The sequence below is a fragment of the Somniosus microcephalus genome, chromosome 3 (genome assembly GCF_052327205.1).
Source record: "Somniosus microcephalus isolate GS21.2 chromosome 3, FLI_Smic_1.0, whole genome shotgun sequence".
NCBI lineage: Eukaryota > Metazoa > Chordata > Chondrichthyes > Squaliformes > Somniosidae > Somniosus > Somniosus microcephalus.
Window position 1 is genome coordinate 44,709,655 of NC_140989.1, and position 15,784 is coordinate 44,725,438.

Here is a 15,784-nt window from a genome sequence, read left to right on the forward strand (position 1 = left end):
ACACCTCGGTGGGACCTTCACAAGATAGAGTAATGTTGGCACCTGGTGTATCACAGCTCACAAGTGAGCATCAGCAGATTGTGGAGAGATGGTCAGCAGTGAAGAATCCTCATCGGAGGACGCAGGACTCTGCCAGCTCGGCTCAGCTGCATTTAGACCCTGTGCCTCCGGGTCCATCCAGTAGGAGAGCGGTGCTGGAACTCCAGGAACAGGTGCAGGAATCTCTGGCAGGTTTTGTCTCCGGGGTCGCTGCGAATGTGGAGCGAATGGAGGATTCCATAGCGAACATGAGCAGAGCTTTTGTGGAGGCTTTGGCGCGTGAACGCATCACCACAGAAAGGATGGCAACCTCCATGGAAAGGATGGCTATCTCTGTAGTAAGGCTTGCTACGGTAGAGGAGAGGATGGCTACGGTAGAGGAGAGGATGGCTACAGCCATGGAGCAGCTTAGTCGCCAGGGTACGGAAAACATGGTAATTCTTCAGGCTAGAATGACATCTCTTGAGGAGCGATGGTCAGCTATTGAGCATACAAACCAGACCTTCATGGAAGTTCTCTGGCATTGGACTTCCAGTGCAGAAACAGGTCCTCATGGTCCCCTCTAAAGTGCAGCAAGGTGCTGTCAAGCCACTTGCTAGCTCTGAAGTGGGGCTGACCCATGAGAGGGATGTTGGTGTAATGATATGCAGTAATATGTCATTCTAGAATGGTACACTAGGTGTAGCTGTATGTTTTAGTAGTGGGCTACATCTATATGGGTTGTCTTGTTTTAACACGAGGCACTGGTCGAGAGAGTCAACATGGCTACTGTATACAAGTCAACATGGCTGAATAAATGACTAGCACAAGCTAGCTGTTCATAATAAAAACATCTATTTATTTATGAACATAACATGGTGCCAAGAGTGGTAATATCTGCTGAATATTGCGAAACGCGACATGGAGAATTTGAAGCCACCGGAGGGTTTGAAACTCACGGGGAATGTCGACTGCAATTGGCGGACTTTCAAACAACAATTCGAACTCTACATTGCCGCCATCGGGTTCGGTATGAAGCCAGGTGCAAGGAAAATAGCGTTACTGCTCACGGTTGCAGGCCCGCAGGCAATAGAGGTATTTAATACATTTGTATTTGATCAAGAGGAGGACAGAGAAAAAATGGACGACGTGCTAAAGAAGTTTGATACACATTGTTCTCCCAAAAAGAATGAAACCTATGAGAGGTACGTGTTCCGTTCACGGACACAGCAGCAAAATGAGACTTTTGGTAGCTTTGTGACCGATCTGAAACTGAAAGCACAGACATGTAATTTCTCTGAACTAAAATCATCCATGATTCGTGACCAGATTGTGTTTGGTATTCATAATAAAAAGGTCAGGGAACGTCTGTTGAGAGAAACCGAACTAACATTGGAGGATGCTGTGAAAATATGCCATGCCAGTGAGCTAGCTCAGCAGCACGCAAAGACTTTCAGTGAAATTAATAATGGAGCGACTGTAGTGAGTGACAGTGCAGCTGTCGGTGCTGTGTCCTGCAAGGGGAAGAAATGTGGGCAGAACAGGAATGAAAAGCAATCGGAGGATGGAACTTTCAATTGTAAATGCTGTGGTTACCAGCACCAGTCAAAACAATGCCCAGCGTTTGGAAAAATGTGCACAAAATGGAATGGAAAGAATCACTTTGCCAAACAATGCTTTTCAAAAGTAAAAACAAAGAAAGAACATAAAGTTAATGCAGTAAAAAAGGACACTGATTTAAGTGAGACATTTTTTGTAGGCATTGTGTCATGTGACAATATAGAAACGGATACAGAAAATGTGCAGCCCTCAGGAATGGACAATGCTGAACATAAAGTTAATGCAGTAAAAGAGGACAAATGGATGATGCGACTGCAGGTAAATGGAGCATTAGTTACATTGAAACTAGACACTGGGGCAAAAGCAAACTTAATAAGTATGAGTGACATTAAAAATATGAAAGAAAAGCCCAAAATACAGAAAAAGTCAGTACTACTGAAGAACTATAATGCACAGAAAATAGATAGCTTAGGTGTATGCAGACTTAAAGTGACAGTCAAAGACAAAGTGCATCATCTCATGTTTTCTGTTGTGGCTGAAGGACTTGATTCACTACTAGGTGACAAAGCTTGTGAGGACTTAGAACTGGTCAAGAGAGTCTATCGTATAAACTGTGCCATAAGCAGACCAGATGACTCAGTGGATTCTGTAGTGAGTAATTTCCAGGATGTGTTCAAAGGATTTGGAGTTCTACCATTCACTTACAAGATCCAGCTAAAGGAGGATGCTCAGCCAGTGGTACATGCTCCACGGAGAGTTCCAGCACCCCTGCGTGACGGGCTCAAGAAAGAACTGGACAGAATGACCACACTAGGAGTCATCAGGAAAGTCGAGGAGCCAACAGACTGGGTTAACTCCATGGTATGTGCAAAGAAAAAGAACAATGATCTAAGAGTATGCATGGATCCAAAGGACTTAAATGCAAACATAAAACGTGAACACTACCAGATTCCCAAGCGAGAAGCAATCACCAGTGAAATGTCAGGTGCCAGATACTTCACAAAGCTCGATGCCTTACAAGGATTTTGGCAACTAAAACTGGATGAAGAGAGCACCAAATACTATACCTTCAACACACCATTTGGCAGGTATTGTTTCCTCAGAATGCCTTTCGGGATAATATCTGCATCTGAAATCTTTCATAGAGCGATGGAACACATAATTGAAGGTCTGGAAGGAGTTCGGGTCTATGTTGATGACATCATCATCTGGGGCCCCACACTGAGAGAACAGAATGAGAGACTGACTAAAGTGCTACAGAGCATACGCCGGAATGGACTGAAGCTCAACAAAGCCAAGTGTCAGTTTGGCGTCCAGGAAGTCACTTTCCTAGGAGATAATCTATCTGGTAAAGGAATAGAGCCAGATATGGAAAAAGTAAACGCCATACTCAAAATGCCCCGACCCACTGACAAAAAAGGAGTGCTACGCATCATGGGGATGATAAACTTCATTGGAAAGTTCATTCCTAACTTGTCAGCCAAGACAGCCTGTTTGCGAGACCTGTTACATAAAACAAATGAGTTTGCATGGACAGAAAGACATGACCTAGAGTGGATGAACCTCAAAACAGTGCTGACAACCACACCTGTACTCACCTTCTTTGACCCAACAAAGAGAATCAAAGTGTCAACGGATGCATCAAAAGATGGCCTAGGCGCGACAAGCAGAGGGTGAAGATTGGAAGCCTGTTGCCTATGCCTCCAGGTCTATGACTGATTCTGAGTGTCGATACGCCCAGATTGAAAAGGAATGTCTAGGCTTGGTAGTTGGACTAGAAAAGTTCCATGGCTACATATATGGACTTCCCACCTTCACAGTTGAGACAGACCACTGCCCACTGGTTGCCATCGTAAAAAAAAATCTGAATGAGATGTCTCCAAGGGTTCATCGACTCATGATGAAGCTGCAAAGATATGGCTTTGAACTGATCTATACACCAGGCAAACACATAGGCCTAGAAATTAGGTATAGCCCCGCCAGGTCTTTAGCGCCCGAAATTTAGCGCTCGGCCGGATTCCCGTAGCGCCCACCTGAAATTCAGTTGCGCCGCCCCAACACGGAGGCGGGCGCTATTGGAGGGTTTGGCCGCCTCGTTTGGGGTGAAGAATGTCAGTTTCAGGCGTCCAGCTGCCGCTGCGGCACAGGATGCGGTGCGGCAGGCTGGGGTACTGCAGGCCTCCTCCTTCTCTTAAGGAGGAGCTGCCTGCAGCCGTGAGATCGCCGCTGGATTCCCCCGGCAAATGAGCCCGGCACCACGGAGAAGTGCCGGGCTCGCGGGAGTGACACACCAATGCCGCGGGGGGGTGGTGCAGGAGTCCGGGGAGGGAGGTGCGGCCAGGCGGCCGCCGGGAAAGCGGCCGGCCGCCCCTCCACCTTTATGCGCCGGCCTCTCGGAGCTGCAAGGCACCGTTTTGCAAACGCTGTTTGCGGCCGCCACGGGAGAGGCGGCCGCAACTGAATTTGGCGGTCGGACCGGAATTGCATTGGAACCGGGGCGCTGCGCACACCGATGACGTCATCGGTGCCGGCGCAGCGCTACCGGCTAACGTCGATGTTACGGACCAACTGAATTTCGGGCGCGAAAAAACTTCCGGCGCAAACCACTCTATAGCCCATAAGTGGGCGCAAATGCGACTGAATTTCTAGGCCATAGTGTTAGCCGACGCACTATCCCGAGCACCCACAATGAGTCATGTGAGCTCTACTGAGGAAGACGTGGATGTTCATGTGAGTATGGTCACTGCTGCGCTGCCCGTGTCAGACACAAAATCAAAGCAAATAGCAGAAGAAACAGTAAAAGATACAGGCCTAGAAATTCATTGACGCCACTTTTGGGGCGCTAAAGTGGGGCGTCCGCTAAAGTTTGCAGCCGCCGCCAAATCGATGCCACTTCTCCGATATTCATTAGCTTCGCCCTAGGAGTTCGGGCGAGCGCTAAAACTGCTGCTGGACGCCTCTCTTTGGGCGCTAAGCCGGAGGTGGTGATCGATAGCGCCGAGGCCGGGCGCAGCGCAGGTGCGGCCATCTCGTGATTGACAGCAGACACCCTGGCGCCGGCCAGCTCTTAAGGGGGAAGGGTCGACTGTGTCTGCTGCCACGCCCTGGATAGTGGAGCCCTCCAGTTAGGCCTGAACACTGCTGCTGGACCCAAATAGCGCCTGAAGACATGGAGAAGGCCCGTGAACATGCGCAGCGCTTCTCAGAGCGTGATCTGAGCGTGCTGCTTGCTGCTGTGGAGAAGAGGCGCCATGTTTTGTACCCGGACAATGGCAAGAAGGCGACGGTCCGCGTCTACAGGAGAGCCTGGAGGCATGTCGCCACCAAGCTGTCAGCCAACAGCGACGTCCCCAGGAGCGGTGCCCAATGCCGCAAAAAGTTAAATGACCTCACACGCATTGTCAGGGTGAGTACCCTTTCCAGTGACCTCCTCATCCTTGCATGTGCACCTCACATTATGGGCAAAGGGACCTGAAAGCTCTAATGGCCAGCCTTCATCCAGCAGCTATGGGACAGGCATGAGCATCAATTGCACATTCTGCACTTAACACACTGGCCAAGCTATTCCACCATGGGAGGCATTGCACACCAGATCATGGCGACACACTGGCCAGGCTATTCCACCATGGGAGGCAGTGCACACCAGATCATGGCGACACACTGGCCAGGCTATTCCACCATGGGAGGCAGTGCACACCAGATCATGGCGACACACTGGCCAGGCTATTCCACCATGGGAGGCAGTGCACACCAGATCATGGCGACACACTGGCCAGGCTATTCCACCATGGGAGGTAGTGCACACCAGATCATGGCGACACACTGGCCAGGCTATTCCACCATGGGAGGCAGTGCACACCAGATCATGGCGACACACTGGCCAGGCTATTCCACCATGGGAGGCAGTGCACACCAGATCATGGTGACACACTGGCCAAGCTATTCCACCATGGGAGGCAGTGCACACAAGATCACGGCGACACACTGTACTTAGAGGCCGTCCTTTCTCTTGCAGGCCAAGCTGGCGAATAATTGCAAGAGCCGGACTGCGACCGGGGGAGGCCGACCCCATATCCAGCCACTCACCGACCTGCAACATCGCGTGGAGCGCCTCATGGGTGGCCGGGTGATTGGGCCCGTTGCATGTGGAGATGCCGACCCTGTTCTGGGCAGCAATGGTAAGGACATCACCTTTTGCACCTCTCTCGTCCCACTTGCGCATCAGATCTACATCCTTTGCCACTGTCCGACCAATGCGCTGAATGCCACCACTCATGCATCCCGCACTGACGCCCTCTCCTCACTCTAAAGCTACTCTTGTGCCTTCCTGCTTTCAGATGGTGAAGAGGAGGTCCCTGAACTTGCCAGTGACAGACCCTCCGAAGAGGAGCAGGAGGAGGAGCAAGAGGAAGGCGGCCCATCAGGGGAACCCTCAGCCGTGGCCACCCAGGCCAATGTAGGGGACACGTCTTCCCTGGAGGGCAGCGTGGCGGAAGTGTCGAAGGGGAGGGGAGCTCCTGGGACCTGCGGGCTGCAGAAAGGCGGGAGGGGGGTGGAAGCTCGGCGGCCTTCTCCCCAGAGGGGGGAAGCGTCGGAGGGGAGTCCAATTGCTGGGCCCAGCGGCCTCCAGCAACGCAGGAAGGGTCGGCCAGCTTGGCGGCCTTCTCCCCAGAGGGAGAGTCCGGCCTCCAGTCAGGAGATGCTCTTCGCAGAGGAGATGGAACGCCTCGAAGACTTGTCCGCGGACTCGGAGCGCCGGCACACGGAGCTCATGGCGGCAGTGGCACGGTTGCCTGAGTCCATCGATTCCCTCTCTCGGAGTGTGGCCGAGTTCGGGCCCTCAGAGGCCACAGGTCGGGCGGAATACCGGGCAGATCAGGCAGCGAGTCGGGCGGAATTCGGGGCAGCTCTGTCAGCGACTGGCCAGGTGATCAGTGGTGCCGTCCAGTCACTGGCTGCTCTGATGCGGTCAGTGAACAGGTCAACACGAGCACTCACTGCTGCCACACTCGCTGTGTCAGCCAGGCATCGCCAGGGCACCCGGCGCGCTGCAGCAGCACAGCGGTCTGTCCCTCGGCAGATTGGTGCACATGCTGCAGTGCTGGCCCGGGCGAGTGCCAGTGTCTCAGGTGACCAGCGAGCGCCTGCCATCCGCCAGCTTGCCGCCATTCCTCCAGCCGCCACTGCCAGTCCCCCAGTGGAGCTGCCAGGAGCTGCTGCAGCGACTGATGCTGGCCAGCCACAGCTGCAGCAATCAACAGCCGCCCGCTCGACGGCCAGACCTCGACTAGGCCGACCCCCAAGGGCATCTGCCGTCACGACATGTGCCCCTCAGGAGCCTGCCCCCAGCCTTGCAGCAGCCAATGGCCTTACTTTCAGGCGGAGCAGCAGGGCGGGCAGGGGCCACCCAAAGATGGCCAAGGCATCGCCCTAGCGGGCCAAATAGTCGAATGTGTGGCCATTTGTGTTTGTTTCTTGAGGCCGAGAATTGGATGTTTGTTTTTTGAAGGCCGATGATGTGATGTTTGTTTTTGACGAAGGACGAGAAGGACGGCCATTTTAGTTGCCCTATTTTGTTAATCCTCTCCAGGTTGTGGGAGCGAGTAATGTGTTTGAGTGTTTTTTGGGGGTTTCGTCTGTTTTTGGTTTTCATGTGGGAAGGGCCCAGAGTTTGTACAATAAACCATTTTATTTATTCACATTGTCCATGTTTGATCTTTGAAGTGTTTGTTGCCTTAACCGGCTGAGGGCTTGCGGAGCGGCTGCAATCATGTTCTATCATTGGCACAAGCCATTCCCTGACAGGGGGCCTAGAAGTGACATTCAATAAGCCGCCGACGGGCGGCCCTTGGACCTTGTGCCTCCCTCCTGGGCTGGTACTCCTCGTCCTCCTCATGCTCCTCCTGCTCCTCCTCCTGAGGTGGTGGTCCAACGTGAGGTGGCAGTGCCTGAGTCCTGCGGATAGCCAGGTTGTGCAGCATGCAGCAAACGACGACGAATTGGGAGACTCGATCCTGCGAATACTGGAGGGCTCCCCCGGAGCGATCGAGACAGCGGAACCGTTGCTTGAGCACGCCGATTGTTTGTTCTATGAGGTTCCTCGTCGCTTGATGGCTCTCGTTGTATGCCTCTTCAGCAGGGGTCGTGGGCGCGCGGAGCGGGGTCATGAGCCAGGTACACAAAGGATAGCCTTTGTCCCCGATAAGCCATCCTCTTGGGGGAGGCTGTGCCTGGAACATGTCAGCCACAGTTGTCTGTCGCAGGATAAAGGCATCGTGGCTGCTGCCTGGAAAGCGGGCATTGACAGCTAGGATGCGCTGCCTGTGGTCACACACCAGCTGTACATTGAGGGAATGGTAGCCCTTCCGGTTGCGGTAATCCTCGGCATGCTCAAGAGGTGCCCGCAAAGCCACATGCGTGCAGTCAATGGCGCCCTGCACCATGGGGAAGCCCGCTATTCTTGCAAACCCCACTGCACGCTGCTGCTGCTTGTCCAGGGTCATGGGGAAGGAGATGAATTGATGTCTCCTTCTGAAAAGGACTTCGGTCACCTGGCGGATGCAGCAATGCACGGCGAACTTGGAGATGTTAGCGATGTCCCCAGTAGCGGATTGGAAGGAGCCGGAGGCATAGAAGTTGAGAGCCACCGTCACCTTCACTGCCACCGACAGAGACGTCCTGCGCATCAGCTGTGGCTGCAGATCTCTCTGAAGCAGCTGGCAGATGTCTGTAACCACCTCCCTTCGGAATCGCAGCCTCCTAACACACATCGCGGCAGACATGGTCAGATAGGAGGTCTGCTGGCGGTATACCCTGCATGGGTAAGGCCTCACTTGGCGATGCCTGTTGCCCCCTCTGCGTCTAGCCAGGGCTGCCACTCTCTCACGGCGTCTGTAAGCCCTTCTGGCATAAGGCTGAAATTCAGCGTTGCCACCCAATGCAGCCCCCATTATATGCTGGCAAACACTGAGCTCTGAATGAAGGCAAAGATAATTGGTAAGCTCTGGCCTGAGCCAAAAATACCTGTCCAAGTGTTGGTCCAAACCAGTAAACTCTCCTCCTTGGTCTCTGTCCAAAAAACCGTTGCACAAGAGTGAATGCTGCAAAATGGCTGGCCTTTATACTGCTGGGTAAGTGCCCTTTAATTTGCGCTCCCCGCGGCCCGGCTGGGCTGTGTACCGTTCCACTTCACAGTCGCTCGGGCCGCCCGGCGCACAATGGGCCAGCGCGAGTGAAGTTCCGGTTCGGGGCGCACAAAAGGCGTTGCACTAGCAAATGACGTCATGATGTGTGCGCGCAGCAGGGCGCGCGCTAAGACTTTGCGCTGGCGCTAAATGTGTGCTGAAGTTGGGGCGAGGCACAGATCGCGCTGTGCCCAGCCGCTAAGCGCCTAGCGCTCGAAATCTACTCCTCCTAAGGTGCTAACGGCTGCCGCGCCCAACTGAATTTCTAGGCCACAGTGTTACAAACAGTAATAGAGAACATTCATCATGGTTGGCCAAAAGGTTCCTGTCCAAAGTACTATCACATCAGGTCAGAGTTGAGTGTCGCAAGTGGACTATTACTAAGACAGAACAGAATAGTCATTCCACAGGCTTTACGTTGAGACATGCTCAAAAGGATTCATGAGGGACACCTCGGAATTGAAAAATGCAAAAGGAGAGCAAGAGACACTGTTTATTGGCCTGGCATAAATAAGGACATTGAGAACATGATAGGCAAATGTGAGACATGTCAGAAACACCAAAACAAACAAGCAAAGGAACCAATGATAGTAGCTGACATACCAACAGCACCATGGCAAAAGGTTGGTATGGACCTTTTTCATTTGAATGGTAAAGACTATCTATTAGTGATTGACTACTATTCTAACTATCCTGAGATGGCGTTGCTCTCAAGCACATCAGCAAGCAGTGTCATAATGCATGTTAAATCCATCTTTGCCAGACATGGGATTCCCAGGATTGCCGTTAGCGACAATGGTCCGTGCTTCAACTGTAAGGAGTGGCAACAGTTTGCAGCACATTATGACTTTCAGCACATCACATCCAGTCCTCTGTATGCTCAGTCGAATGGTAAGGCAGAGAAAGGTGTTCAAGTTCTCAAACAGCTACTGAAGAAAGCAACAGAAAGCAAGTCTGATCCTTATCTCGCCCTGCTGAGCTACCGAGCCTCCCCTTTAGACTCTGGTTCTTCACCTGCTGAACTCCTAATGGGTCGCAAGTTGCGCACCACGCTACCCTGCTGTGCAAAAGAAAAGCAGAGTAAGGAACTGAGACAGAGACTTCAACTGTTAAAGCTGAAACAGAAATCACACTATGACAAGTCATCCAAAACTATGAAACCATTGACAAGGGATGATGTTGTCAGGATTGAGGATCCAAATGCATGGAACAGGAAAACTGCAGTTCTTGAGGAAGTAGGACCAAGGTCATACACTGTTAGACCTGAGGAAGGACAGATTCTCAGGAGGAACCGCCGTTCCCTCCTGAAAACACAAGAAACTATCCAAGAGCAAATCGATGACAATGCCGCAACTGAATCTTGTCACTCACCACCAGAACAATCTAACACAAACACACATACAGGCTCTCATGCAAACACATCAGACTTACCTGTGCTGAGAAGATCCACACGTGAAGTAAAAAAGCCTGATAGACTTAATCTTTGAGTACAAAGAAAACTATAATAAAAGAATGAAAAGCTTAGAGTTCATAAAGTAAAGCTTTGAAGATGTGTGGACTGTTGTGAAGATGTTAAAAAAAATGTTTGTGTCGTTATATAAAAAAAACAAGTTCATTCGAAGGTTTATAGAGCACTAACAAAATGTTACTGATATCATCTTTATTGTTTTTCTTGAAAGTTGATTGATATTGATTTTGTTTAACCTCAAAGGAAGGGGGATGTAATGATATGCAGTAACATGTCATTCTAGAATGGTACACTAGGTGTAGCTGTATGTTTTAGTAGTGGGCTACATCTATATGGGTTGTCTTGTTTTAACACGAGGCACTGGTCGAGAGAGTCAACATGGCTACTGTATACAAGTCAACATGGCTGAATAAATGACTAGCACAAGCTAGCTGTTCATAATAAAAACGTCTATTTATTTATGAACATAATAACATGGTGGCAGAGAACAAGGAAGTGGGGGCTCCTCTCCAAGCGCTCACACAACCATGCCACTGCAGAGCCCTCGGTCAGAGCCCCACCAGAGTCCTCACCCAACTGAGATGGGCATCTCAGCCGCTGCACAGCCGCAGGAGCAGCAGACTGTTGGCGAGTCCGCACAGGTTCACAACCCCAGAGGACAGCCACCAAAGGTGTCGAGACAGGAGCAGCAAGAAAGTGAGCAAGGGGCCTCCACATCTGCTGAAGCCACAGGGGAAGCACCACATAGGAGCACGCATAAGATGATAACATAGAAACATAGAAGATAGGAGCAGGAGTAGGCCATTCGGCCCCTCGAGCCTGCTCCGCCATTTAATGAGATCATGGCTGATCATCCAAATTCAGTATCCTGTCCCTGCTTTCTCCCCATATCCCTTGATCCCTTTAGCCTTAAGAAATATATCTAACTCCTTCTTGACTATATTTAATGAATTGGCCTCAACTGCCTTCTGTGGTAGAGAATTCCATAGGTTCACCACTCTCTGGGTGAAGAAATTCATCCTCATCTCAGTCCATAAAGCACAAGTAGTCACAAGGGTAGTCACTTGGGTGCTGTGATGTAATGTATTTGGACCAGTCATCATTGTCATTGTATTATAAACAGATTTGATGGCAAACTGTTGAAGTTGTGGCCTGTGTCATTTTGCAAATGGGACTCTCACATTGAGGGCTTAGGGCACCTTGCAATTGTCAGTATGGTGGTCAGAGTGATAGAAATCCTCAGGTTCTTGCCCATTGTGGATGCTCTGGTAAGAAGGTACGAGATAAAAGTGTTTGATTGTGCAGGCTCACCAAATCTGTGTCCCTTGCATTTTGGGCACCAATATTGTTGCACGTTGGTACCTTCTGCCCTGTGCAGCTTCAGGTGGGTGACTAGCAGCTTGGCGCTCCTATTGATGCTCCTGCTGTTGTTCATGGTTTTGCTGCTGCCACGGCTGGTCTTTGTCCGAATCTGATGTCCAGGAGGAAAGGAATTAAATGGTCGCCATGCTTCTGGTATATGCCTCAGTTGAGGAAGCGCATTGTCAAAGTGGGGAGAGGGGTTTCCCAGGAGGTCACACTGGAGATGGGTGTCAGGCTCCAAACTTCCACAACAATGAGTAGGCCTGCTAAAAGCTCGTCCAGACCTGAGACAACAAAGTTCTGCCACCTGCAAATGATCATCGGTGAAAACTCTTTTGTAATGGTGAAGCTGCAGCTGTTAGAAAGCAATCCAATTGTGAGGCCACCAGGATTACCTGGCATGTTCCAGAGGAGGCGTGGAGGATGGGGGAAATGTCTAAAAATCAGAAAGGCCTTGCAAAATGGGATAATAGAGGCAATTAAGGGGCTGTTAAGATTCCCAGATCTGGGAAGGTAAGAGCAGCCAGTCATTGAGTATATTCAAGTCAGAGATCGACAGAGTTTTGGATATTGAGGGAATCAAGGGATATGGGGATAGCGCAGGAAAGTGGAGTTGAGGTAGAAGATCAGCCATGATCTTATTGAATGGCGGAGCAGGCTCAAGGGACCAAATGGTCTACTCCTGCTCCTATTTCTTATGTTCTTATGAATCACATGTAGGCCAGGCCAGGTATAGATGACAACTTTCATGGTAATTTTTCTGGTGTTAGCTCACAAATTATGAGATTTATTGAATGGTATGCATTTCTGTGGTAGGATTTAAACTCAAGAAATCTGGGTTGCTAGTCCAGTACCATACCACTAGGTTACCAAACCCATTAGTTCACAGACTGCAAGGCACTGAGGATGTGAAAGGCACTATATAAATGCAAGTTCTTTCTTACTTGTTTACCAGATCTGGGAAGGTAAGAGCAGCCAACTACATCTTATGAGAATGCACTCATTTAAGAACTCCCATATCACACACTGGCACCAAGGGGAAGCACAGTAGTAAAGAAGCACACACACTGACACACACACTGTATGGGTTTTGATTAGAATTACAGTTGCACTAAAGTTGTGTGTATAGACATTGGCCTTGAAATTCTGAAGGAGTTCTCACAGTCTCCTGTTGTAAGTCAGGTGGGAGACTGGCAGAACCCCCAGGGAGACATTGCAAATGGCTAAAAATGACCATTTTCAGGGGCATTGTTCTTGGCCCGGTTTGGAAGATCTTTGGTGAGGTGGCAGGACTGGGATCTGTGCACGGACAATGGTCTGCAGATGATGGAATTTTTGCAGTGGGAAGAGGTAGGACTGTTCATGCTCTAGCCAGATGTAGTGGGCAAGTAGTCTTTCTGGCATGAATATCTGCTGCAGCTGGCAACAGGTTGTCCTCCACATCTTCTTCACTGTTGCTGCTGCTGACCATGGTCTTCCAGGCCCTCCATGAGGAGATCTCTTTGTAAGGTGAAGTTGTCCAGCATGCAGCACACCACCACAATTCTCAGATTAATCAAAGCAGCTGAAATGCACCTTCAGCATGTTTGAGGCTTTGCTCAATGATGACTCTAATGGATGAAAGGCCCTTGTTATAGTGTTGATGATCTGGGGTCCTGTGAAAGTGCACCAATTTCATAATTCAGAGCTATAGAGGATAGCTTTGATCTATGAGGATCCACCCAGAGACTTGTCTTTCTGGGTTAAAGAGTGTTTGCACGGTGGAGTTCCTTAAAATAAAGGCATTATGACAGCTGCTAGGGAAACAAACGTTCAATTGGATGATGCGGTGTTGCTGGTCGCAAGTGAGTTGCATGTTGAATCCTTTCCTGTTGACATAGGTGCTGGTACGTATAGCCATGTAGGTATGTTCAATGGCACTTTAGGCCTTAGGGAATCCCATCACTCAGTAAAATTATAGTGCCCTTTCATGTTGGGAATTGGATAAATATTTGAAGGAGAGAACATTGCAGGGCTATGGGGAAAGAGCAAAGGAGTGGGACTAATTGGATAACTGTTTCAAAGTGCTGACACCAGCATGATGGCTGAATGGCCTTCTGTGCTGTAAGGTTCTATGATTCTATGTTGGGTCCATGGGGAAAGTTGATGACATTGCTAGCTCCAGAGAACAACGTATCTATAACTTGCTTGATAGATCTATTCACAGCTGCTTAGCTTGTGTTACAGATGTCCCCAATGGCAGCCTGGAATGACACTGTGGCATAGAAATGAAGGGTAGTTGTGACTTTAACAGCCACTGACAGAATAGTCTTGGTATGTGGTGGAAGTGGACTGCAGGTAGACTTGCAGCATGTAGCTTAACTCTTCACAGCTTCCTTTGTAAAGTGAAGCCTCTGTAGGCACTACTTCTTGATCAAATTCAGCTAAGAGAACCTCTGTCCATCTTCTCTGGTTTGGGGTGCCAGTACTGGGGGCCATGCACCTGCAGTGCCGCCTCACCAGCCTGGCCTCCGTCGGTTGCTCCTCCTCCTCTCTTTCTTTCTACGTGTAAAAATACATATGAATTCCCAATGACCTGTCTGACTGTCTGAAAATGAGAGAGAGGGTGCAAATGGTACAAAAGCAAATGGCCAAGTAGATCACATCAACAAATGACACCCCAAAAAAACAAATATGTCTCAGCAACAATACTTTTACAGCCGCCTTTGAACTGACCTCCACCTTCAGAGTAGCGCCAAACAATCCTGGACACCAACTTAGACTGGCCTGAATATGAGTCAATGTAAATGAGACATAAATGATGGAAAATGGGACCTCACTACATCATTACTACATCATTTACACGTGCCCACCCTAAAACAGGCAGGTACTTGCACCAGAGATGACAGGGAGGAAATTGGGCGGCGCAGAAGTAGACGGGAGCCCAGATCCCCCGACCTATTTCCCGCTCCTGTCTGACTGATTGCCCCCCAAAATCGGGTGGAATAGAGTGAAAAGTCGAGACCACTAACTCTAGGTCTGACCTGAAGCACTCACTTTTCAACTTGACCGTGGGATGCTGCGCCAGTTCCTAATGAATGATCTTAACATGCACAAACCATCTTTTCTTTGGACTTTTCCCCAATGTTCATTCGTCCATTTATGGCGGGCTGGGAATGCTGAGAGTAGTAGTAAAGATTGATGAAGTGTCCCTTCAGTTCTTTCCATCTACATACTACCAATCTCTGGTCGTACCTACGTTTTCACTACAATTATCAGAAAGAGGAAAATATGGCACCCGAGAAATTGGGAGAAAGCCATTGAAATGTAAGTGACCAGGCATTAGAGGGCAATAACATAACTGAAAGTGCCCATTCCAGGCTTACAGACGATGGAGGGAACTAAATAGGGCAGAATCTCCGGGGTCTGTGCCCAGGTGCACTAGCTCGCTAAGAAACCCTCCTCCCGCTATCTAATCCAAATTATAAAAAATAATGAGGAAATAATGCAAACCATTACTAAACAGACCTTATACTTTGCATAGAGGTAATAGGATAAATCCCACAAAATTAAACTTTACTATTCTTTACTAAAGTGATTTTAGGGGTACAGAGATTAAAGAACCCCACCTCCATTTTAAAAACCGTTTTGAAATGCAATTTTGAGCTACCCTTATGAAGGTAGAGTTATTTCTTCAACTTTAACTTATTTTTTCACAGAACGTATGTAAGAGAGCTGATAGTTTCGCCTAACACCTCCCCCTCCCATTTCTGGGTCAGTTGTCGCAGCAAAGCACATTATTGAACTGAACAGTCTCTGGACCAGATACTGGGAAATGGTGCTCTGAGTACAGGTGTGCAGGAACTAGTAGCTGTAATGTACTCAAACTGCCTGTTTTCAAAGCACTGACCCACGTGGGTAGCAGGAATGCAACTCCACTTGTAACTAATTTGAAAAATACATCTGTTTGGCAGATCATCGGTGGCAGAAACACAATTTTAGCAATTCAGCTGCCAACAATGTCACATTTAAAATAGAATTCCTTTCAGAGGGCAGACATTGATTATAAGAGTCTTTTAAGCTGGGTTTTTAAACATTTAAACGAGTGCACTAGAAAATAGTGAGAGTGCATTTCCGCCTGTAATTAATTTACACCATGTATGCCCATCAGTGGGAATGTATTCCTCCTGTGACTGTGTGCAGCGGCATTAGA

At 49.4% G+C, this 15,784-nt stretch overlaps 1 protein-coding gene across 2 annotated transcripts in view; it reads right to left on the reverse strand.

Moving 5' to 3' along the window:
• Positions 1–15,784, reverse strand: part of LOC147121012 (regulator of G protein signaling 7) — a 611,953-nt gene that overhangs the window by 225,728 nt on the left and 370,441 nt on the right. The window lies entirely within an intron of this gene.